General features: G+C 49.6%; 1 protein-coding gene and 1 pseudogene across 5 annotated transcripts in view; both read left to right on the top strand.

Moving 5' to 3' along the window:
- MSI2 (musashi RNA binding protein 2) overlaps nt 1–27,211 on the top strand; it is a 360,515-nt gene that overhangs the window by 204,457 nt on the left and 128,847 nt on the right. The gene's annotated exons all lie outside the window — the stretch shown is intronic.
- Nucleotides 34–4,644, top strand: LOC307115508 (jun dimerization protein 2-like; annotated as a pseudogene). The gene has a single exon. The product of its transcript is annotated as a jun dimerization protein 2-like (transcript).

Below are 27,211 nucleotides of genomic sequence, written 5' to 3'. Positions count from 1 at the left end.
AGACCGGTGACCGAGTAAGGGCCCGGTGTTGGTCTCAGCAGTGAAAATGGCGTCTTGGAGGAGAGACTGTGATTTTTTCTAGAAAAGAACATGCTTGGTGAGCCTGCGTGGTGCTCATCGCCCTTCCAGGTCTTCCGTAGCTGCTCTGGAATCCTCTCAGCAACACTAGGAAGCAGGTTTCTGCCTCTCTGCAGTTGAGGAAACTGAGTCTCAATGAGTTGAAGAAACTTGTCTTGGGCCACATACCTGGTTCGTGGTAGTGTCGCTCAGTCACTCAGCAAACGTTCATGGAGCATGCGCTGTGTGCCACGTGCCATCCTGGACACCAGGATCCGTCAGTGAACGAGTAGACCGGTCTCGGTCCTTCCAGACCAGAATTCAAGTGGAGGGAGACATATGATAAACAGCTAATGTAATAAATAAGTAAATCACCCATTTCAGAGGTACCACACAGCACGGGTAAAGGCGATTGGGAGCCCCTGGGTGGGCTGCAGTTCTACATCACTTGGTCCCGGTGAGCTGGGAGAGGGAGGGAGCCATACCAGATCCACACATGGGTCTGATATCACACCTGCTTTTCAGGAGGAAAGGGAGGCCCAGGGCGTGGGAATGACTTGGCTAAGGTCACACGCTGACTTGGTATCCAAACCAGGTTCGGAACCAGGGGTTCCCATAGCTACCTAGTGAAGTCCCACAAGGTTCTTTGTTTCCCCTGCACAGCCCTGACTTGGTTCACCATCTCCAGCCTTCAGTGACATTGATTTCTGGCAGCCCCATACCAGCCCCAATGTCTTCCCTATCCTCAGAAGCCCCATATCACTTCTTTCCCATATAAGCATGCGTCCCTTCACCCTAGCATCCCAGCACCCTGAGTGCGGAATTAATGCGTTTTTATTTGAAGTGATCCGCTGCTGTCATTTTTGATATCTCCTGTTTTCGTATGCAGGAACGCAGAGCACAATTAGAATACAGTTATATATCCTCATAGTTATTAAAGCTTGGATTAACATGACATAAAGTTTTGTCTGGGGAGTCTTTTGCTATGGCTCAGGGAGCATTTTTTGTGACAGTAATAGGCTACAGTTAATATACTTGAGTGATACTAGAATCTGTGTTATAAGGCAGAACAAAAGGGGTTTATCTGGGGCTGAATTACAAAGGTGGAATTATCACTGCGAATGATCCACAGAGATCTGGGCTTAATTATTGTCGCTTGTGTCATTTCAGCATAATATGGGTAGTTACTGAAGCAGAGTAGAAGTGCGGGAGGGCCAGCTTGTCAATCACTGGGCGAATGCCTGGACTCCCGCCCCGTCTTCCAAGCACAGTGCTGGCCACTTGTCCTGCAGGTCCACGGGGATTGAGACCTTTGGCCATCCCTGGTATGTGGTGCTTTGGGTTTTATAATGTGTCTGCTGGATGGTTTTAATGAACTTCTGTGTCCCCCAGCCCAATCCTTTGCCCCCCACTATATGCCCCCCAATGTAGGTCCCCTGCCCTCCTGGCCCCGTTGAACTGCCCACGAGGGTGATGAACTGGCTGGTCCACTGCATTTTCTCAGTGGCAGTGCCAGTGCCACCTTCCAGAGCCTAATTGTTGTGACAAGCACAGGAGGTGAGCTAATGTGCTCTGCCAGCCATTTGGTCACAAAGGCCAGTGTGGCTAGCCCAGGTGTCTGCCTGCACATGGGCGTGCTCAGGTGAACCGCTTCCCCATCTGTTCCCAGAGGACAGAGCATGGGGCAGCAGGTGGGCGGAGCTTGGGGCAGCAGGAGGGTAGAGCCTGGGGCAGCAGCATTGTGGGCAATTTTGTCCCCCTCCCCCACTCTGGTGCCCAGTCATGGCGTTCGCATTCCTCTGGGGGTTGAGTCGGGTCCCAGGAGCCAGGGTTGGGAACAGGATAGCTCAGCACTGAACAGGGCAGGGCACCCGAAGGCTTTAGAAATGCTATTTATAAGGAGCATAACCTTTTTTTTTAATATTCTCCAGCTGCCAGGTGTAGGATTACAACTTGTTCTGTTGGCGGCCTCTGTGAACTGTGCGCTGCTTGGCTGTGCTCAGTGGTCAGTGCTGTGTTGGGCCCTGGGCAGTGTAGCTTTTCCTGCCCGACCTGTTTTCCGAGAGGCCGTTGTCCTGCTTGGTGAAAAGCCTCTCCGAGGTGCTCCACTTGTAGAGCGAGAAAGGAACAGGTCTGTGTTGGGCAGCTCTGTGGCAGGAAGTGGACAGGGACTTGGGGTCATTTTCTCCAGTAGAGCTGGGCGGCTGTACTTCCTGGAATGGAGAAGTCCAGCGAGGTGGAGCACCTTGCTCAGGTTACCTGGCTGGGAAATCAAGAAGACAGGACTTTGTGTATCTGAGTCCCAAGGCCATGTTTTTCAACTAGACTTGTGTTCATAAAAAGTGCAGATTCCTGGGCCATGCCCCAGAACTATGGAATCACACTCTCTGGAGGCGTGGCCTGGGGCTGTGCATTGAACCAGGGTCCTGGGTGATCCGTGTACATGCAGATGATTGGGAACCATTGCACTGCTGGCCTTGGAGGCCAGCCATGAGTTTGCCCTGAAATACTCTCCATACCAGGATCACAGGTCCGTGGGACATTGTACCCGATGGGACAGGGATGACAGGAAGTGGGAGGATGACCTCACATTAATTAGAGCCAAAGGGAACACATGGAACGTTCTTAAAGTCTCCCATTTTGTAAATGAGAGATTTAAGACGTGAAGTAAGAGAGTTCATGCCCAAGGACACACGTTCAGGGCAGAGCTGGCCCTGATACCTGTTACCCCCACTGCCCTATCCTATATAATTAAAGCCCAGCGGCCGTAATGACCAGAACGACCAGAGACCAAAACCACCACGGCCCCTCGCCGGGCTGGCCTCGCCCCCCAGCAGGCAGTTAGGGGCGATCAGCAGGCAGGCGAGTGGTTGGGGGCGATTAGGTAGGCAGGCGAGCAGCTGGGGGTGATCAGGTAGGCAGGTAAGCGGCTGGGGGCAATCAGGCAGGCAGATGAATGGTTAGGGGCGATCAGGCAGGCAAGCAGGCAGAGCCCCACAATCGATCACCTCAAAGAGGGAGACCCAGGCCACAGCCTGCAGAGGGACGTTGGGCGGCTGCGATGGGAGGCGCTGGTGGCAGTGGACGCTGCAGGGCGGGGCTGGCACCACGGCGGCTCCTGAGCGGGCATGGCGCCTGCAGCCTGGCCCAGGCCCCAGGGTCGCAGCCTCTCCTTGTGGCTTCTGCAGGGCTAGACTGCCACTCCTGCTGTGATGCCTGGGCAGATCCCGGACCCTTCCATGACTGTGGGCTCTCTGCCAGGGTTTGGCCCCCTGACTGGACTCCCCAGCTTGGCCCTGACTGCAGAGGAGCTGAAATACACTGACATCCACAACATTGGGGCCATGATCGCCCCTTTGCACTTCCTGGAGGTGAAACTGGGCAAGAGGCCTCAACCTGTGAGAAGTGAGCGGGATGAGGAAGAGGAGCGGAGGAAAAGGCACTGGGGAAAGAACAAAGTGGCAGCAGCCCCATGCCGGAACAACAAGAAGGTGTGGAAGGATTTCTGCAGCCGGAATCTGAGTGGCTGGAGCTCATGAATGTGGAGCTGAAAACCCAGATGGAGGAGCTGAAGCAGGAGTGGAAGCAGCTCATCCTGATGCTCAACTGGCATCTCCCCACCTGCATCATCAGGACCAACAGTGTTAAGACCCCCGACTCAGAAGGCAACCCACTGCTGGAGCAGCTGGAGAAGAAGTGACCATGGGCTGGGAGGAGGAAGAGGAAGAGGAGGAGAAGAGGGAGGAGCAGGAGGGTCCCAGAGGGCTCTTCCTTGCTGCATGAAAAATTCTTCAATGAGGCTCAGCACAGCCAGCATCAGCCAGGCTTTTTTGTGAAACTCAGATCAGCCACACCAGGGGAAGAAACCCAGGCTGATGAAACCTAGGACCAAGTGCTGAGACCAAAGTAGTCCTGGGGGGGAGGCGGGGGCTGTTCTGCCTGGGGCCAGGCTTGCAGGAGGCAGGACAGAGGCTCTGGGCCAGAGAGATGCCCAACCAGGCAGCTGTGGGCACTTCTCCGGCCTCTCCGCCAGGACACCCACCCAAAGGACCTCTGAGCAGCCAGGAAAAGCCATTTGTTGCAACCAAAATTAGGCTGAGTATGGAACTCAGAGTGAAACTGCAATCTGCCTGCCCCCAGCCCTGACCCTGACCCTGACCCTGACCCTGATGGAAGGCTGGAGACGGGCACAGTGCCAGGCCCTGCTGTACCCACCCACTGTGGTCCAGCTCAGTCCTACCCGGAGTGGCAGCTGGGGCGCACCCTCGCTGGCCCTGCTGGAGTTGCTGTGGGCACGAGGCGCAGGCGCCCTTCCAAAGCACATGCTCACTGAACGTTTACAGACTGGCTGTCCTGGCAGGGCTTTCAACTGCACATGTTTTTTATACTTTTTAAAAAAATATTTTTTACAAAAAAAGGTTTTATACAAGCAATATATAAATGGATTTTTATAATCACTCGATGTGATGCATTATAAATATGCTATGGCTTGTTTGTTATGAACAGATATTCAGTAGTTATGGCCGTTGTGTGTAACTTCTAAGTACTGTAGTCTCTGGGTGTTGGGGGTGGCAGGGGCGGGGTTTCGGTGCATTTCCATCCTGGTAAACCCTTCATAGTACTAGTACTCAGTTTTGTATCACTCAGTAAACATTACTCTTACAGAAAGAAAGAGAGAGAGAGAGAGAGAAAGGAAGGGAGGGAGGGGGAGAGAGAGAGAGAGAGAGAGAGAGAGAGAGAGAGAGAGAGAGAGAGAGAGAAAGGAAGGAAAGAAAGAAAGAAAGAAAGAAAGAAAGAAAGAAAGAAAGAAAGAAAGAAAGAAAGAAAGAAAGAAGGAAAGAAGGAAAGAAAGAAGGAAAGAAAGAAAGAGGGAGGCCCAGGCCATCCAACCCATCGCACCCCACGCAACCGGTGCCAGAGGAGGGGGTGGGACTGCAGATGGCAAGCAGTGGCAGCAGCAGGGGCGGGACCAGCTGCCTGCAGCTGGGTGAAGGAAAGCCCGAGAGGCCCTGATCTCAGGCCAGGCCTAGGGACCCTACCCGAGGGGCCCCGGATTGTGAGAGGGTGCAGGCTGGGCTGAGGGGGACCCCCCCCCCCCCCCACCGAGTGCATGAATTTTCGTGCACCGGGCCTCTAGTAAAAAATAATGCCCAGCCCAGCCGGCGTGGCTCAGTGGTTGAGCGTCAACCTCTGAATCATGAGGTCATGGTTTGATTCCCAGTCAGGGCACATGCCCGGGTTGCGGGCTCCATCCCCAGTGTAGGGCATGCAGGAGGCAGCCAATCAATGATTCTCTCTCATCATTGATGTTTTCTTTCTCTCTCTCTCTCTCTCTCTCTCTCTCTCTCTCTCTCTCTCTCTCCCTTCCTCTCTGAAATCAATAAAAACATCTTTTAAAAAATAAATAAATAATTGTCCATTGCCCTTTGCCTTTCCATTGCTAAGATGGTTTAGAAGAAGTGCGGTTGTAATTAGAATAAACACAGTATTTTTCTTTACTGCAACAAGGCCTTCAAAGGGAAAAAAAATCTCAATACCCCAATTATGCCAAAGCATTCCCAGTCCTATCCAGGAGTAATTAAAAAATACAGCTGACGCTTGTTCTCTTGCTTGTTTTTAAATGAATAGCTAAGTATCTGTCAAGATGATGAGCGCCTAGGCCGCTGACGGCCTTACGATCTCAATTTGCTCCCAGGAACTTCAGAGATGAGAACACAAAGGCTGTGGTTTTGAACGGTGAGGCACCTGGCCACCCCAGGCACACTCCGTTTCGTGGTTGGTGGGGCATCTCTCCCTACCCGAGACCAGGTGTGGGGTGGCAGGCCAGACGCAGCATCTACGTCCTCATTCAGTCTCAGATTCTCCTCTGTGCCTGTGAGCGGGTCAGACAGGTTCTTCTGCCGTCCCTCTGCAGAACACAGGACGTTAGGGTTTTCAGGATCTTGGCATTGAATTAGTTTGGCTTCTTGGGGAAAATCCTCCTGTTGCAAGTCACTTTTTAATTAGTTTATAGAATCTTTATTTCTAAATGATGCCACTATATGAATTGAGATGTTGAGATGTCATGTTGCATATTGACACCATTCCTTTGGTGACAATTGGGCTTTATTTCTCAGAAGCTAAAGGCAAATCTATATGCATTTTCCTCACCCCATTCCCAACACACGTTTTTCCAAAGACAAAATCAAGGGCAGACTTGAAGAGGACATGATCCCATAACGTATTATAGCATTAGTCATTCTTAATGTTTATCCATCAGTTTACAGTGTGTGTGCATATGCTTGGAGTTCCAGTTATCTATTGGTGCATAACAAATCATGCCAAAATTAGCTGGCTTGAAACAACAATCATTTTATTATCTCTTGTGGTTTCTACAGGAATTTGCATGGGGCTTGGTTGGGGGTATCTCATGAGGCTGCAGTTAGATAGTGCCCGGCACAGCAGAGGGCTGACCAGGTATCTCTCTCTTCATGTGGTCTCAGGACTTGTCCATGTGGCCTCTGCAAAAGCTGGCTTGAGCTTCCTCACATCATACAGCAGCTTAGGGCTCCCGCACAAGTATCCCAGCAAACAAGGCAGGAGCGGCTTCACTTTTTCTGACCTGGCCTTGAAAGTCATAGGACACAAGTGAGTCACAAACTCACCTAATATAAAGGGGTGGGATGGAGACTTCACCTCCTGTTGGGAGGGTTGGCGGGTCCCTTCTTGGTAGAGCAGCCAGTGTTGGACAGCCACTGCTAGCTGAGGAAGGCTCGCCTGGGTCTGTACAGCGTGTGATGACCAGACTGTACCCAGAGCTCTGTCCCATCAGTTCTGTTGGCGAGTGCACTCAACTAAGGACAAGCTCCGCTGTGCCCTAAAAATAAATAAAAACACTAATACAGCACTAGAAGCCAACACCTGTGTGTTTCTATGTGTGTAAATGCACCTTCCACTTAATCTCATTTCATTACCCTTTTAAGAACATTCTATTAACTCAGGTTCAGAGAGTAAGTAAATTGTGCCATTGCTTGTCCAAGGTCACTGTGGTTCCTGAGAGTCAGATGTGAAGCCAAATGTCTGGGAGCCTGGGACCCAGACCCTCGGCCACTCTGCTAGTGTCCCAGTCGGCCGGTGCTGAGCCACAGTCCAGAGGCCGGGCCAGATCGAGGACATCCACGGGGGTGTGTGCTGTGCTGAGCTGAGCGCCTTTGCCAGGCTTGTTGAAAACAGGCTCATTTTTATGTGTTGATTGCCACACACGCTCAGCCAGAAGCTCTTGCTTTATCATCTAGTTTAAAGTGAGTGGAGGAAGCTCCCTCATCGAGGACCTGGCCTCCTCCAGGCCAGGCCGGCCAGCCCCCAGCTCCTTCTGCCTGTGCTGCAGGGCTATCACATTAATCTTGCAGAATCAGCCCATCTCCCTGTGCCTAAAACAGATTCCAGTGTGTTGGGAGAAGTACTTTGGAATGACCCAAGGGACAGTTGCTGATTCATTCCCCTCTGTTACTGTTCCAAGAGTCTGAGCCCAGCTTTGGGGGAATGAGATGGACCTAGAAGGACCTCAACTCCTGGAGGTTTTATCTCACAGACCCTTCCAGAAAGCTGCCCGTCAGGCACACTCTCTGTGTCTCAGGGTTTCCGAGAGGTTCCTTGCAGGGTGGATTTGGAACTGTCCCAGGGCCTCTAGAAGGGGGACCCCAGGAGAGAGAGGGCAGGTGGGGCAGGAAGAATGAAGGGCTCAGAACCAACAGTTAACATTTATTGAACATTCTGTGTACACCAGGCAGTTCACACTGGACACCTCGTTTCTGACTTCAGTTCAGAGAGATGGGCATCTTTTCCCGTTTTATAGGCCACATGGCACCGAGTTTAAGAGCATGCGCCCTGAGGTCCGCTGTGGGGTTTAGTCCAGGCTCTGCTCCATATAAAGTGGGTGAATGTAGCCAAATTGGTCAGCCCTCTAGAGCAGCGGTCACCAACCGGTGGTCTCTGAGATCCGAAAGGTGGGCGACCCCTGCTCTAGAGCTCTGTTTCCTTGTTGACAAATGACCTTCACCTTGATGCTAATGGCAGCTTCCTGAAAGGGTTACTGTGAGAATTAAACCAGACCACGCTGCGAAATGCCTCGCCTGGTGTTGTGTGTACAGAAACTGTGTAATACGACTTAACTGCTGTTATTCTTGTTGTTTTTATTATTAACAACCTGAGGGACCGGACAGAGAATGAAGGCAGTGGTTCTGTCATATTAAATTGCCTGTTGTTATTCTGCCTTTCGGGTAAGTCTGGGCTCCAGGCTCAGGCCTTCAAGCACCTGATGGTGGGTTGGTGCTGTGGTCAGAAGGTTTTGGTGAGGCTGTGTGCATGTGTGTGCCGCGGAGGCTGTGTGTGGGGGTGGCTGCGCCCGCCTTCCTCAGCTCTGACCTTCCAGCCCATCCTCCGCCCCGATGTGGCCTTGGGAGCAGATGTGCGGCTAGCTGGTGGCTTGGGTCCGGGCTCCTGCTTGCTCGCCGAAGTCTGAGCTTCTGTTTATGACTAATTGCTTTGTTTGTTCTGTATGAGACACTTAATTTTTTTTTTCAGTGATTTACTCCTCTTTGTAATTAGGTGTAGTGATTAGAATCTTGTTCCTATTACAATGGAGTTTTCCTTTTAATTCACGCACACGCACCAGGCCTGTCTCCGGCTGCTCCATTGATTGTCCCCGTTGGCTTTTCCCAAGCTGTCATATAAATCAGTTCAGGGGTGGCTTCAGGACTGACGTGAGTCTCAGACATCAAATATATCTGACTGGGGGTTTTGTTATATTCAGCTATCATACTTGGGGATGAATTCTCAATGATTAAGGACATGAGAGTTGGCAAATTACTTTAATAAGGATTCTTTATTTCCCCATCAACTCCTTTTATTAAAAATTAAAAAATGTTGTTGTACACAGACGTTGACATTTGGCTACGAAACATAAACAGCAAAATATTAATAATGGTGATTTGTATTTTCTTATTGGGCTCATTGGCAGTTCCTGTTATATGCATGTAATGAATATGTTGAAAAATAAATGTTGCCCTGGCTGGTGTGGCTCAGTTGGTTGGAGTGTCTTTCAGTACACCTAGGTTGCAGGTTCGATTCCTGGTCAGGGCGAGTATGGAAGGCAACCAATCGATGTTCTCTCTCACATCAATGTTTCTTTCTTTCTTTCTCTCTCTCTCTCTCTCTCTCTCTCTCTCTCTCTCTCTCTCTCTCTCTCCCCCCTCCCTTCTCCATGTCCCCTCTCTCTAAAAAAAAATTCAATAAGCATATCCTCAGTTGAGGATTAAATAAATAAATAAATGTTTCGAAAGCCCTTTTTTATAACAGATTAGGCACGGTACATTTGTCAGCTAGCTCAAGGTCATTCCACACATCAGCAAGAGTCCAGGTCTTGAAAGTCCCAGGGCAATTGCTCCACCTCCACAGCTGCCCTTTAGCTGTCTGTCAGTCAAGAAATAATCCTGAGTCCTTGCTCGGTGGTGACGGGCAGAGAAGACTTAAGATGTGGTTTCTGTTCACAAGGTGCTGCTCATGGTTTGGGGAGAGAGGTTTCTATCGAAAGTTTCTCTTCCCTTGACCATGACTCCAACCTCTATGATTGCCCAGACTTTGGTTTCTCCTTCATGATGCTGGAAAGATACCTGGTGCCAGCGCTGTTGCCTCTGCTGCTTCCTGCACAAGCCCCTCCCCTCCTGTTGTTTCACATCAGGCCCCCTTGTTGAAAGCCCCCAAGCCTGTGTGTCCAGCCGCCATGGCCTCAGGACATCCCAGAGCCAGCCCCTCTGGGAACCACCTCATGGAGTTCCTTGTGGTCTTTATTCTGTTCTCCCCACTGTGGAGGGGGGACAAAGCCATGTCTCCATAAGCAAAGGGGCTGGAGGGAATTCAGGAGAGAGTGGGTAACCCGGGGGGCTGGACCAGGGGGCGTGTGTCTGTGGGGGCCAGAGAGACCTGAGTCTAGAAGGTAGGGTTGAGGCCAGCTGGTATTGGGCTATGAGTGTTTGGACATGACCCTTTGGGCAGTGGACACATGGAAGGCTCCAAGGGATCCTTGAGGATAAGTGTCCAGACTGCACTGAGTTGGAGAGATGAGAGCGCAGCCAGAATATCAGGAATGAGGTCATTGTGTGGCTGGCCCAGACTTACAGTGACAAGGTCCTGGAACTCACAGGGATGTCTAAGAGCTAAGAAAGGGTGAGGTGGAGGCGACATCAAAGAAGAAGTGATGGAATGGGACAGGGAGCTTGGAAGAGGAAAGGGTCAATGATGGCATAAAGCTTTCAGTCATGGGAGGTGGTGGTCCACTGGTGAAAATGGAGTTGTGGGACGTTGGGGGAGAAAGTGGGTGGTATGTCCTTGTTAAGAGGTGTTGGTTTTTTTTGTGTGTGTTTTTTTAAATATTTTTATTGATTTCAGAGAGGAAGGTGGAGAGAGAGAGATAGAAACATCAATGATGAGAGAGAATCATTGATCGGTTGCTTCCTGCAAGTTCCATGCTGGGGATCGAGCCCACAACCTCGGTATGTGCCCCGACCGGGAATCGAACGGAGACCTTCTGGTTCATAGGTCCATACTCAACCACTGAGCCACACTGGCTGGGCAAGAGGTATTGGATTTTGAGGAGCATCCACGTGGCAAGAAAACCTATGGCAGAGAAGCGAGGCTGGCACTCTGGGGACAGGCCTGAGAGGAGCCCCCAGAGGTGGGTGGCTGTGGAAGTTGTGTTCTTGCACAGAGAGAAGCTAAGACAGAGAGGGTGGGGTGACGATAGTGCAGGGGGATGACAATCTGGAGGCTTAAGGGTTGGGAGAAGGAAGGGGGGCAGGAAACATTACCCAGAGAGGAGCAGAGCACGTGATGCCTAGAAACCCTGGGAGCAGAGTGTGCACTGAGCCTGATGCAGGGGTGGGATTTGGGTAGTTTCTGAGTTTTCCTGGATATGTTTTCCTATTTAATAAAAGAGGAGGTGGGGCCTTCCAGATTTTGTTGACTAAATTAACAGAGGTAACCTTCATTCTCTAGATAGTTCTTGCTTTCCAAAAGAATGGCTGGCCAGAGTTCCCCAAATACTGTAAGACTTTATGCAGCTTTGTAGCGTATGCACTATTTTGCAGGGAAGGTAAACCCCAGAGTGAAGTTTAAGGAAAAGGCCATGTTCATACTTATTTGATAGAGTTGGGTTGGATGGCATCTTGGCTTGGGTTGTGTCATTACGTCAGGGGAGGGGACAAGGTGAAAGCAAATAAGGAAATAAAAGCCGTTTCTCTGGAATTCTGTGGCTGTAGCTTTCTCTGGAACCAAAGAGGAACTCAATGAGTTTTCCTTTGCAGGTAAAGCACAGTTTTATTCTGCCGCTGAGACTTTCCTAAGTAACACAGCCTTCCTTCAAACCTCCCCTTTCAGGCTTCCTCCCCGTCCTGCCCGGCCCCCTCCCTTCCTTCAGACTCTCTTTAAAACAGACTTTCATGCACGAGGAAGCCTCATAATGTAATACTCGTCTTATCTTCACGCGTCCCCAGCAGGCATTGACAAAAGGACAGTGGGCGAGCCTCAGATATCTCCGCGGCGACGGAAGGTTGGACGTGTTCTTTTGAGACATCTCACCTGGGTCTGTCCAGAGCAAGAACCTGCTGGGGCAATTAGCCGCGTCCAGAGCTCTGGCACGCAGGCGCCTTCCCTTTGAAAGGCGTTTCGCAGGTGCTGCACCTGCGTCCCTGTGATGACTGGCACAGGCAGAGTGTCCCGAGGACTTGGGGAAAACCTGTGGGGTCATTACGGCTCGTTTGGGAGATGAGAGGAATCTGTGATTTTCTGTTGTGCATTTGTATGCACAGAGATGCGATAAAGATGCTTACGGCCCCTTTTATTTCCCAGCCGCCTCGGGAGTGGACCACCTCGCTTCTTTCCTTGGCTGTGGGTGCTCTCTTTGTGGTTTGTGCCTAACGCCGTGGTCCCTGGGAGTTCGGGTGGTCATTGCATTGTCCCCGAGGACCAGTCAGTCTGCAAGAAGAGGTCTTCTCCTGGCCCGGGGGTGTGGATGGAGGGCTCTGCCATGCTTTCCCCAGCTGTCTGCACATCTGGAGGGGTTCAGCCTGTCTGATTAGAGTTGAGCAAGACTGGAGCTTGTTTTTCATGCCCGTTGATGGAAAACCTTCCCTTACCCTCCTTGTATAGGTTCAGGGACACAAGGGTCAGCCTAGGGGGCTGGGCAAGGGAAGGCAGATTTCTGACAGCTAAGAAACGCATGGAGTGGTGTGTGCCGGGGCAAAGGGCGATCTGTGCAGTGATTTTCAAGCAAGCGTGGGCCCGGCCCAGCCTCGCCAGCCTCCTGAGGATGCTAATATGGTGCATTGAAATGGTGAATGTTTTCCTACAGTCGAATCCATAATTCATTTGGTATTAGGCTATGCAAAATCCTTTCTTATTTCTCTTCTTTTTATCTCACCCCCAAGCTTCTTTTATGATGAATCAGTCTTAGTCTCTCTGCCTGTCTCCCCTGTCTGTCTGTATTTCTCTCTGTCGGTGAGTGTCTCCCTCTGCTTTCTCTGTCTCTCTTCCTCCCCCCACCACCTTTCTTTCTCCCTCCCCTGTGCCCTCCCCACAATGACTAGGAGCATTAAGACCAGAGCCTTTTCCTACAAATGCAATGTGTCCTCTTCAAAGTGGGAGTCTGTGTACTTATTCCAAAGATCTCGCCTCTGCTCTGAGCGTTTTCAAAGCTTTCCCTGTGAACTCATAGTCAAACTCTGGCATTTTCTTCTGAATATCCTCGCTGGTGATAAATCTTTGGCCTTTGAAAGTGGATGTGATTTTTGGAAACCATCACTGGACTTAGTTCCAAGTGACTTGTGGCCAAGATTGATTATGCTGTTTTTGGACCAGAATGCAGCAGGACTATAAAATAATAAGACTAGTTGTCTTGCCTGACTTGGGAACTGACTAGAAGGGAATCCCGCCCTCCCTACCCCACCCCCCATTCTAATAAAAACACATTTGAAGTCTTAGTCGGTAACGACAGGGCCTTTCATGGAAGTTCTTGGAAGGGGACAGTGACCATTTGGTATCCATCCTGGTGTGTGCGTTTGACAAGCAACAAGACAGGTTGTATTTTATTTAATCCTTGTTGTGCATTAGGCATCAAACAAGCCAGCAGACGCAAGATAAGGGCCAGGGTCATTTATGAGTTAGTGATGATCTAGCTCTGGGCACATGGGTAGCAGAAATTGAGCTTTTAGGTCCTGCTGCAGGTTAGCAGTGACTGTATTGGGAGCACCTGGAGCCTCCTGCATCCTCGCACCCTATCCCCCTGTTGGGCACACAGTTCTGCATTGATCGGGAGTCCACCACCACCCGCACACATTGATTGGGCCACACTCTACCGGCACTGCCCCGTCACCTGCTGCCCCTGCCTGTATGGACACCCCGACCCCCCACCCCCAGGGTGCACAGAAGTGGAGATATCTGCACAGACAGCCTATCCTTCCTCATCCTGCCCCAGGAAAATCAACCCATTTGCTCCATGAGTGACTAATAAAGTGGAACTCTTATTTTGAAGTGATGAATGGAAAAATCCCTCTGAGGGTAAAGTTCAGGGTCCTCAATAGGAATGGAAAGGTTTGCTGCCATGGGAAACAAGAGTGCAACCCCTGCAGATATGCTAATGAGCCCAGCAGCACCAGTGAGGGGTGGCTAGAACCTGGGAGACCAGGGCACGGCTGCCGTCCTGTGAGAAAGGCCGGCACCTGGCCGGCGGGGCGCTGAAGGAGCTGTGTTCTTGAGACAGAGCAGTCAGTGGTCCCCGATATTTCAAGTACCCACCTGGCCCCATATGTAGTTATTACAATATTATTGGCAATGTCCCCCATGTTGTACTTTACATCTCTGTGACTATTCTATAACTACCAATTCCTATTCTTAATTCCTTCACCCAGCCCCACAGCCCCCCTTCCCTCTGCCAGCTGTCAATCTGTTCTCTGTATCTATGAGTCTGTTTTTATTGTTTATTTGTTTATTTTGTTCTTTAGATTCCACATATAAGTAAAATCATAAGGTATTTGTCTTTCTCTGACTGCCTTATTTCACTTAGCATAACACCCTCTAGGTCTAGCCATGCTGTCTTAAAAGGTAAGATTTACTTCTTTTTTATGGCCGAGTAGTATTCCATTGTGTAAATGCACCACAGCGTTTTTATCCACTCATCTATTGATGAGCTGCTTGTGTTGCTTCCACATCTTGGCCCTTCAGTTCCTTTCTGAAAATCCAGACCACATGTTCAGGATGGAGGCCCAGCCCTTCTGTGGCTCACATGGGCCAGGCCCTCACTGATGGCGGCCCTGCTCCCTTGGCTTAGGTATCACCACAGACCTGTTGCTCTAGATCTGGGGCGATATCCATGACAAACCATCTATTTCCTTTGGACGAATTAGTGTTATTTTTGCTGTGAGTTTTCAGAGCCCCCGAGGGCATGAATGAATGACGAAAGACTCCAGAATGTCTGTGTGTGCGCTGCAGGGGGCTACACCTCTTGGAGAACTTGTCACATACGGTGAGGTGGCCATGTCTGTCCCCCGGGGCTTCGTGAGCAGGAACCAAACCTTCCCTATTTTAGAATCTTTGTCCCTCATATGATAGACATTTAGTAAATATGGGTGGTTTGAATGATTTTTTAAAATGAATGAATGACAGAATTTTGCCTGTGACCAAGTTATTTCCTTCCAAGCCAGGGCCTGCCCATTTGCTAAAGGAAAGGAGATCATCCAGCCCCGTTGGTAGGGCTGTAACTGGCCTAAGATGGAAGATTAGGCCGTGACTCTCTTGCCGCCGGTTGATACCTGGCTAACGCAGCCTCTTCAGGTATAGACTGAACCCTTCTGTGTAGGATGGCCCCGAAGGACCGTCCCTAGCATTGGGCTTCAGATTTAGGTCCAGGGGGTCAGAGGCTCAGTGAGTTTATTTGCTCACCACAGGACTCAGAAGCAAAAGAGTAGTGAAGACTTGGTTGCAAGCAGCAGGAGCCACCCCCCTCTAGCACAAGCTTGTCTGTCTGTCCCTCTCGCTGGTTTTCCATGCACGTTGTGATGTTAGGGAAGGTGGCCAGCTCAAGCACGTCCTTTCATCCTGGTACTGCTTGCTCAGGTCAAGCCGGCCTCTCCCCCAGCTTTAATTTCACTTGGCGCCATCATGCTAACAGCGGAAATAGGCAGAGCCTCGGGTACAATGAACAGCGTTAGGCATTTCTCCTGACCAGCTCACTGAGGTGATGATAATAATGGATGACAGCTATTTAGCTCTTCGTGTGTGCCGGAATGCTGCACATGAATTAACTTTTGAATGCTTATAACAGCACTATGAAATCGGTACTTAGAGGCGAAGTAACGGAGGCACAGAAAGGTGGTGTAACCTGCCTAAGGTTGCACAGCTAGTGAGTGGTAGAGCCAGAGTCTGTGCCCAGGGAGTCTGTCTCCAGCGCTTTCCTGCTCTTCAGTACCGCTGAGCTGTTTCATCAGCAGAGCTGGGATCCCTGTCCCGGTGCCCGGTAAACACTGAGTGTGGACACATGTGTTGTTGGCAGGAGGATAGTGTCCACAAGCAGATGGGATTCTGAACCGCGTCCAGCACGGCCAGGGGTGAACCTGAGGAGGGGCAGTGAAGGATTAAAGAAGACAGATGAGAGAATACTGTTGGGACGAGGTGGATCACTGCCTGGATGAGCAAACAGTGACCCAGCCTATAAACGGAAGCCTTATTTTATAGTCAGACCACACGAAGCAAAGCAAGGGGAGTGGTCAACATGTTTACAATGTTCTTGCGAGTTTCAAATCTATTTCGTTACTCAAGCCTTGTTTTGGCAGCACTTGCTGCACCTTTAGCTACCTAGGAACATTAGCTACCTAGGAACAAGGGAGGACTATAAGGTCAAGCTTAATTGTGCTAGGAGGGCTCTGCCCTCCAAGCTGGGACTTGTATGTGGCTCGGCCACAGGTCAGTCCAAGGCTTAACCCTATAGCCGCTCCCTACAGGATTCTGCAAAAGAGTACCACACACAGGCCCACTCTCACACGTACCATTCAACTTCAGATTGCTGGTGGTGGTGGTTAGTGGCCAGGGAGGTCCAGGGGAGGGGGATCCTCCTTACTCCAGTATCTCAAAGGGGCCTTGTCTCCTGGGCTCCCCAACCTCTGGCCAACTCCTTGTGGTTCACCGCTGATGGCCAAGGTCAGGTACCTGCGTGCCACACAGCACCTGAGGTCTGCCGGGGCATCATGGCCCTAGAAATGTTGTCATTTTCTCAGAAATCCCAGCCCTGGAGCTAAAGAGGAAAAAACATAACTGGTCTGTGTAGTTGAGGGGCAGTTTAATTAAAAACAAAAAGAAACGGAAATGAATTAGCCCAAAATCTTCATGGGCACCATCACTGGCAGAGGAGGACCCGTGAGAGGAGGAGGCTGAGGTCCCCTCTTATTTAAGTTCTGTTGTCATGGAACCCTTAGTCTTGATATGGGGTAAGGACTTCTCACAGTCTGGTGTGTGGCGAGCATTTGTCTTTGTTAATTTACATGGAGAGGGGTAGTAATGAATCTACGGAAAAGGGCTGCTGGCTTGTGCGCTGTTTCACAGGGGTATTTAAAGTAACAACACCTGACAGCTTACCAGCAGCTAAGAAGTTTTTCTGCTTCAGAAAGCAAAATATTGTATGAGTTTTGCAACTTGTATAAATGATTTCTAAAAAATTAGGGTGCAGCAAATAATGCACTTTTCAGCACAGAACTGAAGACTTCATCAAATCATAAAGTTAGCGAGTGGCGGGAAGGCAGGGGTGGGGCCTGTGGGGTGCAACGCAGGTGTGCTTTGTAGCCCGTCATCCTTGTTTAATTTCCTTTCTCCCTGGCCCCAATTTGAATTGCCAAAATATGTTAGATTGCAGTGCATTATTTCATTTGCCTGCTTTGTAATTCCTCTTTACCGCAAACAGATGAAAAACATAGCACTAAAGCAAATTGACAGCTCTTGAAATGAGAAAGATCTTTATCCGTCAGAGTGTTGATGTAGAAATAAGTGAAAGAAAAACATGCTTGTTGGGTCTTGAAGCAGCTTGAAATGGTACCTTTATTTTTAAGGGTAGATGAGGGTTTTTCCTCTCTCCCTTCTTTCTTCCCCTTTAGAGAGTTGTGTAGCTTGGGGATTACATACACGGGTTGGTTTTCCTGTCAATACTCATTTACAGACATCTGAGCCATTATTTGGACATTAGGAGCAGGTGAGATGGTTTCCAACCTGGGGTCAACAGAAGGAATGTGGGGTATTCAGGTTGACTTCAATGCTTGAAAAAAGCCCTGGCCAGTTTTGCTCAGTGGTTAGAGTGTCAGCCTGAGGACTGAAGGGTCATGGGTTCGATTCCTGGTCAAGGGCATGTACCTGTATTGCAGGTTTCCCAGCGCCAGTAGGGGTGCATGTGGGAGGCAACCAGTTCATGTGTCTCTCTCATGTCAATGTTTCTCTCTCTCTCCCCCTCCTCCCTCTCTTCCACTCTCTCCAGAAATCAATGGAAAAAATATCCTCAGGTGAGGATTAAAAAAAAAAAAAAGGCTTAAAAAATCTATTAGCCATCATGGTTGCCCCACCCAAACAGCATGAGAGCCAACTAAAATGTCCAGGTGTGCTTGCTTTAGACAGAGTACCCCAACTCACTCTGCCCCAGTCACCCCTACTGTCAGGAACCCCAATTTTACAATTATGAAAAGTCTTGACAGATACATTTCCATGCTTCAGAAGTAGTAGTAAGTACGATGTGTTTGATGTAGGAAATATCTCAAAGCATAACATCTCTGTTTCAAAAATTAAACGAAAGAGGGAGGCCTTGGTGGCTTAAAAAAGAAAGTTGGAAATCACTGGATTTGAGGTCTTTTGTAGCTGGAGTTTTTTTCTTTATCCTGCAAAATCTTTCTGAAAATCAATGAACACTTACTGTGCACTCATTTATGTATTAGTGACTCCAGTGCAGGTTTGCCGAGCTATCAAATTTCCTGAGGACCAGGCAAGACAATGAGACGGGTGGGCAACTGCCAACACAGACAGATACTCATGTGATGATAAAATAGTATTTCAGAGCGTGATATGCCCGTGCCAGGTATGAGACACAGGTAAAGGATGTGTCTGTCTACTGGAGAAAGACACTTATTTATGTGCACTGTATCCAAATCAAGAGAAATGAACGCACAGTTATTGGCATTATAAACTGATTGCTACTGGGTTTCTTGAAATAATGAGCCCCCTTGTGGTTTTTAAAATTTTTTTATTATAAATTTTTGTTTTTCAATAGTGTCGGACTCACAAAAAGTTGTAAAAACAGTACAAAGAACTCTTGTGTACCCTTCACCCAGTTTCCTATGATGATAATATCTCCCATAATCTTAGCACACTGTAGGAACCAGGGAATTGGTGCTGGTAGGCCATGACCTCTAACAGGCACTTGTGTGTGAGCGTGCACGCTCGCATGTGCACGGTTCTCTGAAATCGTATTGCTTGTGTAGTCTCTGGTGACCATCGCCACAGTCAGGACAAGAACTGTTCTGTCCCCGAAAAGAAACTCCTTATGCAATAGCCACCTCCTTCCCCCGCCCCAGTCCCTGGCAACCACTAATCTGTTCTCCATCCCTATAATTTTGTCATTTCGAGAATGTTTTAGAAATGGAATCCTACAGTATAGAATAGCCTTTGAGACTGACGTTTTCCTGTCAGCGTAATTCCCTCGGGATGCATTCAAGTTGTGTGCCTGGAGTGGTTTGTTTCTTTCTGTTGCGAGGAGAGTTCCACTCTAGGGTGTTCTTCCTTTCCCCATCCTCTGTGAAGTCTGGGTGATTTGCATACGCCTCATTACAGCACAGTACATACAGCAAGGTACCGCGCCTGTGTGTGCTGTGTGCTGGCCATAGCAAGTGCCTTCCTGTGTGTAATTCCTCTTGAGGTTGAGGGGAAGGTTAATCGTGATCATCACACCTTTTACACACAAGAGACTTCGCCTTCGCCGCTCTGGAAAGCCTTGCCCAAGACTGTGTGTGGGTGGGATATGAGCCCAGGCTCCTTTTACTTCCCCACTGGGGCCTTACCTGGAGCCATGGAATCTCGGAGAGGCAGCTTGCTCCTCTGCAGAACAAGTGAGCTGGACTTACAGCTTTTTGCTTCTTTCCAGCTCAGATATTTGATGATCTCTCTGAACGCAAAGTAACTTTGCCAGGTGGCCGAATCCTGTAGCCTGTTGCTGCACTTGAACTTCATTCTCAGCAGCATTTTGGAAGATGCTTTGGGAATTTAAAAGTAACAAAGCAGGATTCCTTTAAAATAGTTTGGTGGTTCAGACCTTCCTTCATTCTGCTGATATTTGATAAGGTCTTTGAGTCAGGACATGAACTAGAGCACCTGTGGGGTCTTTGACCCAGGGCCCTGGGGGTGACGTTAGGGACCAGGGGGCCGAGGAGATCGGCCCTCAGGCTGCCTTACAGGGAAGGAGCAGGTGTTTCTTCAGATGCCATCGAGCCCCGTTAAGAAGCTCTGGGGCGGGTGGTGCTTGGTGCTCTGATTCGGGTGCCTGACACCACGCAGCTCACAGGATTCAGCCGTGTGCCAAAATGGGGCTTCAGATCCGAGGACGCTACTATTTCAGGCATCTCAGTGCTGCTTCTGCTGAAGTCAGGCCTGAGCAGCTGGATCAAGGGGGTGGGGTGGAGACACTGAATTTTTGAAGCTCCAGAAAGAGTTCAGAGGAGCCCCTGGAGAAGGGATTCCTCCACTGAGAGTCACTTCTAACTCCGGAGTCTGAGTTTCTGGGACTAATGGAACCTCCTCTCGTCCAGTTCCCAACATTCATTCCACCACGGGGCTGAATTCCTCAGCATCACAGGCTGGTGCGGAGGGAAGGGCCTGGGGTTCTGGAGGTCCCTGTGACCTCTTCACATCACCTCCTTCCTCCCCTGGTGCAGTCAGGGAGAGAGGCAGGGCTCTGGAATCTGCTGGACCAGTCTACTTCCGTCCCAGAGCCGGGAGACAGGGGGGGAATAGGGATCCTCCCTGGCACAAGGGTGTCGGAAAGTCCAAGGGTCATTCTGAACCTGAATTGTTTTCATCTGTGCTCTGCAACCAACTCTGTTGGACAGGGATTCTTAACCGGTATTGGCTTAATGAATAAATGTGTCACCTTGGCGAAGCTCGCTCTCTCACTCATTCCCCATCCTCACTGGCCATTCTGGTCAAGGGGCCCAGGCAGAGGTTCACCCAGAGGGTCGTGCACCCACAAGCTTCCTTTCCTCAAGGCCCTGGGCTTTCCAAGGTGCAGAGAAGCCCTCTGTCCCATCGTCATGTCATGCCCCCAATCCGCCCCATTCTCCAGGCAGGAAGTAGATGCAAATGGCCCACGGGATTGAAATCAGGATTGGAACCTAGACTTTCCAAGCCTACAAAACCCCTCTCCCCTCCCCAGGCTTTTGGCTGTAGCTACGCTTGTCACCATTCGAGATTGCATTGGCCACAGGAGATGCGGATGATTTTTCCATTTGGTCCTGATGTTTATTTCATGCCCATCAATATCAGCCTGTATTAGGACAGATGAGGTGGTTATTTACAGGCTGTGCATTTTCACACTTGGTAATTATAAACCCTCCCCCTGTTCGGTCAGAGTCGTAGAGATCTATTTTGGCAATTAGCAGTTTAGTATTTGTTTAATGGGAATGCAAGAGAGTGTTACGGCACATCAGCGCTCCACTAATGATTCGCCTGTCTCCTCTGGAGCTGGCAGGTTTGGGCCTTTTTCATGGTAGGTAAGGCCTGATGGAGAGAGGCTGGAGGGGGGAAGAAAGGAGCATTTGGCAGCCTGTGCACACACTTGCATGCATGCACGCATGCACGCACGCATGTGCTCACAACCAGTGCTGTAAACAGGCCATGGGTTTCCAGAGCATAGCAGCCGCCACTCGAAGACGCCTCACACAATAGGCCGTTAGGCCAGATGCCATTTCCGTGTGACAGCTGTCAAGCCTGCTGGAACCAACTGCTTCTCCTCCATCAGTTCGTGCCCAGGCCCCTCTCTTGGGGTCCCGGGCTTTGCCAGCTCAGACAGAAGGGAGCTCCTACCCCCCTGCCATTTGCCCAGGCAGACTCTCACTTCCCTTGCTCAGTTTTGAGGCGGGGCCTCCTGGGACTGCTCCCCCAAAGATGTGCTGGTTCTGCTAGTGGCTGTCCCTTGGTATGACTCATTTGCAGTGGGAAGATGAACTGTATTGGGTGTGCTCCCTGCTCAACTGCATGGACTGTGTGTGTGCACATATATCTGTGCATGTGCTGCTGAGCTGACTCTGAGAGAGCACTGTCTGTATTTTGTGCCTTGAGCACTCACTAGCCACCACTTGCTAGAGATTCCAGGGAGGGAACACACTCACACTCTCAGTACTCGTGCCCAGAGGGGCTTGCACGAGCCAAGCCCTGGACAGTCCTGGGACCCCTCTGCTAGTTCCAGCTCTGCCGCCAGCTTGCTCTGTGACCATGCAGCGGCCAAGTGACCTCTGGGCTTTTAGAGTTCACCTTTGTAAAAGGAAACGTCCCCCTCTGTTTTTCTTTTCACTTTGCCTTTCTAATCATTCCCACTTCTGAGCCTATCACTCTCTCCTTTGTTATCCCATCACCTCTCTTAACTTTTTGATAGGGTTTTAAGACAGTGTTTGTTGATTGATTCATTTAGGAGACAATGACACTGTAACCAAACAAAAAACAACAACAGTGGTTTGACTGCCTGACACCTCAAAAGCAGAACTTGTGAGGCAGGTGCTGGTGCAAAAGGAAAGAGGCTTTATTCAGAAGCCACATGACCTGGAAGAATGGCGGGCTCCTGTCTCAAAGACCACTCTCTCTTCCTGCTCAAGCCCACCATTCTAACAGGGATAGGGAAGGGATGGCTTTTATTTCTATCCAATTATTTTTCTAGCTTTGGCACGCTCAGTGCAAGACCCTCCTTTTGAGCCATCTTGGCCAATGGGAGAGACTCGCCCAAGCTCCAACTGACTATCTACAGCAAGCATGTCAAACTCACAGCCAGCGGGCCGCATGCTTTGTTTCCTTAAATGAGGCATGGGGCCCGCTGGCCAAGAGTTTGACATACTTGATCTAGAGCAGTGGTCGGCAAACTCATTAGTCAACAGAGCCAAATATCAACAGTACAACGATTGAAATTTCTTTTGAGAGCCAAATTTTTTAAACTTAAACTTCTTCTAACGCCACTTTTTCAAAATAGACTCGCCTAGGCCATGGTATTTTGTGGAAGAGCCACACTCAAGGGGCCAAAGAGCCGCATGTGGCTCACGAGCCGCAGTTTGCCGACCACGGATCTAGAGTAATGGTACTATGCTAAGCCCTAGGGATTCAAAAAAGTAGAAGACAGTTAAGGGAGACCAGTAGAAAGACGGAGGGATTTATCTAGTTTTAAATCTCGACTCCACCAGGTACTGCATGTCCTAAGCAAGTCAACCGCAGTGAGCCCCAATTTTCTCACCTACACAGAGTGAGGCAAAAGTAGGTTCGCAGTTGGAATGGAAAATTATGCAATAATTCTATATAATAAAGAGGTAATATGCGAATGGTCGTTACACCATGACAGTAATGACCTATCAGCAGGAGGGTGGGGCAGCAAGCTACCTGCAGCAGAGAGCTACAGGAGGGCGGAGCAGCGAGCTATGAGCAGCGGAGAGCTACAAACGGCGGTGGGCGGGGCGGCCAGTTGAGGCAAGTGGCAGCGAGCTACTTGTGCACAGATTTGTGTGCAGGGCCACTAGTTAATAAATAATGATACAAGAATAAACTCTGTGTTTCATGTACTCCCAGCTATAAACCTACCCTGCCCCACCCTGTACAAGGATGTGATAATATCTACCTCAGAGCTATTGTGATAATTAAATGAGCTTTTTGCAAATTGCCTGTTAAGCTCCAGTGAGTGGTGGCTATTATAATCATTTCAGGGGCACGAGTATTTCATAACTTAGAATCTGATATTTGCTTGTGGACTCAGGATCTCTGAGCAGGAGGCTTTGCCTTCTGAATCAACAGGATAAAGTTTAGAGACCCCAACCTCTCAACTCCCATGGACAAGTGTCCACTTGTCAACTCTTAACTGCTGTCTGGTGGACACAGGTGTTTATTTGTTTTAAGTTAAATAGGGAAAAGGAATGACCCCCACAATAATTTTTTTTTAAAGTAAAAGTAGAAAAAAATAGGATTAGTAAAGAAGAGTCTTGCCAATGGGGGAGGAGGGGGTGTTTCTGGCCTTCTGTGAAGAGTTTAGGAAAATGTACTTAGCGCTCCAAACTGTATACTAAAGAATGGTAATATTTGTTATATGTATTTTACTACACTAAAAGGGGAGCTTAGGAAAAGAAACTGAGTGGACTGTTTCTCTTGTTATTCAATTAAAGGCATGGGCATGAGTTAAAATAAGATGCACTTCCAGGTGGATGCAAACTAGAAGTTTTTGAATAAAGCAACCAAGTGCCTAACCGGTTGAGGGTGGCTCCATGCTGCAGTCTCCCTGCGGTAGATGCACAGAGATGGGGCAGGCAGGCAAGGGCTGGCCAGGTGAGATTTGGACTCAGGAGACCAGCAGCTGCGTCCTGGGCCCAGCCCCTGCCAGCGCTAGTGAGGAAACTGAGGCTCAGAGAACAAGAACCTGGGGTTGTTGTGAGGACCAAAACGATAATAATATATGTGAAAGTACTGGTGGTGGTGAGAGGAAAGCAGCGAGTCTGTTATGTCTTCTTAAAGTCCTGTATTCAGTTTCTGAGCTTCTTTCAGAACAGAACTGTGATTCTCTTATCCTAAGACCAAGACGAGGTGAGGCGAATCCCCTGAAAGCAGCATGTGGCAAAGAGCCTGGCTGTTCCTGACTTCCGGCAGGGGATAAAGAGTCCATCTGTAGGCAGCCAAAGGCCCCCGTAATACCCTTCTGTTCAGGGCCCATCTTCACATATATCTGCTGGGTTAAGGCTCAACTCAGCTGTATTCAGCCATTGAGAACAGGGGTTCTCAGCCTGGGCTGCACCCTGGAATCCCGGGGGAGCTTTAACCGCTCCCCTGCTGGGCTCCCCACTCCAGAGTGCTCTTTAACAGGTGGGGTGGAGCCTCGGCAGCAGGGCTATTAAAAGTTCCTCAGTGATCCCGGTGAGCAGTCCAGGTTGACAACCACTTATCTAGACTTCACTGTGAGCTCATGGGATTTCCCCGTCGCCTTCCTGTTCTTCATTCTTCCCATTGGGCGGTGATTACAGAGACCAACCTCACGCTTTGGTGGCTGGAGCTTACTGACCAGTCTCTTTTCTATAAACTAGACACCATTTCTGGACCTTGGGGCAGGTGTGTTTTGTCTCTGTCCAGACTGGTTGGGGAGAAGTGGAGAACAGCGCCATCCTAGCCTGAGGCAGCCCGGGGATGAGGCCGCCTCTGTGTCCAGCACAGACGTCAGCTCCTCTGTCCTCGGCAGGCGGCCTCCTATATACAAGTCTCCACTCTTGTGAGTTTAGTGCCTTGAGTTTATGGAGCATAATGCGGCCTGTGAAGTCCCACGCTATAGTATTGTGGTATTACATTTACAAGCATTTATTTAAACTAACACTTGAAGCGTTTGAGTGGGAGCAGGAAGCGAAATTCAAGGGCATTTGTTCTGGGGGAGTTTGAAGAGCCACATTTCTTATTTTTTTCTTCCCTCTCCCTCCTCATGTCTGGCCAGATAATTTAAGGATCATTTGAAGTGCCATTTCCTGCTGGGTTCTTGATATGTATGGTGTGTGGGTGTCTGTATTTGTATCCCAAGAGGAGTAGGAAATTTCTCAGGGTATGCTGGCCACAGCAAAGCTCTGGGACATCCTCACAGAGCGGAGAGTTTGCAGAGGACTGGTGGTGAATTTCATGCTCCCAGATGTCCCAGCCGGCTCTGCGGTCCGTGTTAGCATTCCAGGTAGAGAGTCTCTGCGAATGGATCTTAGGTGACCACCTCATACAATTCCCTCCGTTCACAGATGAGAAACTGAAAGACAGAGATGGGAGGTGACTTGTCCTCAGTGAGATCCATGGAGATGGAAGTAGATCCTGGGTCCTGCCCATGGCTTTGTGCAACCGGCACTGCCGCTCCGCTGCCTCCCAGCACCTGCTGAGTTATTACCAGCAACTCTCACATTTTGCCGCCTCCTAGGAACAAGTTTTCTTTGTTCCCGAATCAACATCATTCACTTAATATGTCGTTGGGGAGCCAAAACCGCAGGCAGGAGAAGCAACAGTCTGGGGGTACATTCTAGGGTCCCAGCCTTTGGCCATCCGACTCGACAAACAGAAGTTTTGATCTCTCCTTTCGGGAGCTTCTTTGCTTTGTGACTTGAAAGGTTTCCTCTTCAGTTAGCACAGGAGCTGGCTACAGTCTCACCTCTGGATGCGGTCAGCACCATCTGGCTGCTTCTAAAATCACCCAGCAAGGATGTCTGGCTCACAATAAATCTTTTGACTCATTATAGAGAGGGTTTGCTCATTCATTAAATGAATTAGGATTAGAGAGGCATCACCCACTGACTTGAGTGCTAATTATTGCTGATTTTCATGGTGCTCATTTAGTGAGGAGCATGTTGCCAATTTCTCTTGGTGCTTCTGGGATCTCGGCCTCCACCCTGGCTGCTGGGGTGAGATTTAGAAGTGGTCCCTGCACACCCTACTACCTGTGTTCCACTCGCTTTGTGGAACCTGAGAGTTTATGACTCAGCCTGTTTTCTGCATTGTATCTCCTGCCACCTCTTTTCTTGCCTTTGTTCATTGTCTAGAATTACTGAAACTGCCTGTGTATCTTAAAAACTTTTTTTTTTTTAAGAACAGGGGCCATGTTCGAGTTACCAGTTGCTATAAGAGTGCTGTGTAACAAACAGCCACAAAAACCTCAGCAGCAGACAATAGCTGTTTATTTCACGTGTCTAGAGTCCACAGGGAGTGGTTCTCCTGATCGTGGCTGGGCTTGCTTGCACATTTTGGGGTTGACTAGCTGTCAGCTAGGCAGGCCTCAGCTGGGGCAACTGAGGGGACTTGGCCATGCTCCACGTGTCTCTCACCCTCCAGAGGGCCAGCCTGGGCACGCCCTTCTCGTGGGGATGGCGGAGGTGCAAGAGAGAACAAGCCGAAACAGGCAAACCCTCTGAAGGCTGGGAATACCATTCTCTCCACCTCACTTTATTGACCATAACAAGTCAAGTTCAGATACATGGGCTAAGGAGATAGACTCAGCTTCTTTGGGGAGAGGAACTGCAAAATTACAGGGTAAAGGGTGTGAGGCCATTAGCGCAACCCCCCCACCAGGGACCCATATAATTTGCCTCTTCTTTGTACTTAGGCTGAAGCTCTGCAAACAGTGAGTGCCTAATAAATATCTGATGCATGAAATTAATAAGTAAAGTTAACATTAGCTAGGTTTTCCAATCAAGGTTGAGTTGGCTGAGTGATGCAGACATTAGCTGGTTTATCTGTTAGAAGGGTCCTGGTGGAATCCGAATTTTTCCTGCATTGGTTGCCAAGAAGTCCCTCTTCTTGTCTTCTTTTCCATCGTGCTTTCCCATCGTCATTTTCAGGATTGTGGACTATAAACATCCAAGAGACGGGGAACAAAGGGGAGAGCTACTGCCAGACTGAAGTGCATCTCTTGCCCCCGGAAGAGAAATTTGTTTCCTGTATCGAGCGCCGAGTGTATGCAAAGAGGAGGAGCGGCTCTGCCCAGGGTCTTTGACCTTTGCTCTTGTTTCTCATCCCTAGAGTAGCACCCAGAAAGTGGTCCACAGGCCAGGCACGGCACCAGCACTGCCAGGGAGCTTGTTAGAAATGCAAATGCGCGGAATCAGACACGCTGGGGGTCCGTGTTTTCACAAGCCCTCCAGGCAATTCTGAGGTGGATGGAGTTTGAGAAACCCTGCCCCAACCCGGGGCCATAGAGCTAACATTATAGCTCCCGCTGTTGACCCTCAGATGTGGTGTGTGCATGGTGCACACCTCGGAGGATGTGACAGAAATATGTGTTCAGGACACCCTGGTGTTCAGACAAAGTTGGCTGTCCTCAGACATCTCACATCCAAGTTACTTTCTCCTGCTT

The sequence above is a fragment of the Cnephaeus nilssonii genome (assembly GCF_951640355.1).
Source record: "Cnephaeus nilssonii genome assembly, chromosome: 19".
NCBI lineage: Eukaryota > Metazoa > Chordata > Mammalia > Chiroptera > Vespertilionidae > Cnephaeus > Cnephaeus nilssonii.
This window is presented reverse-complemented; position numbering and strand designations above follow the sequence as displayed.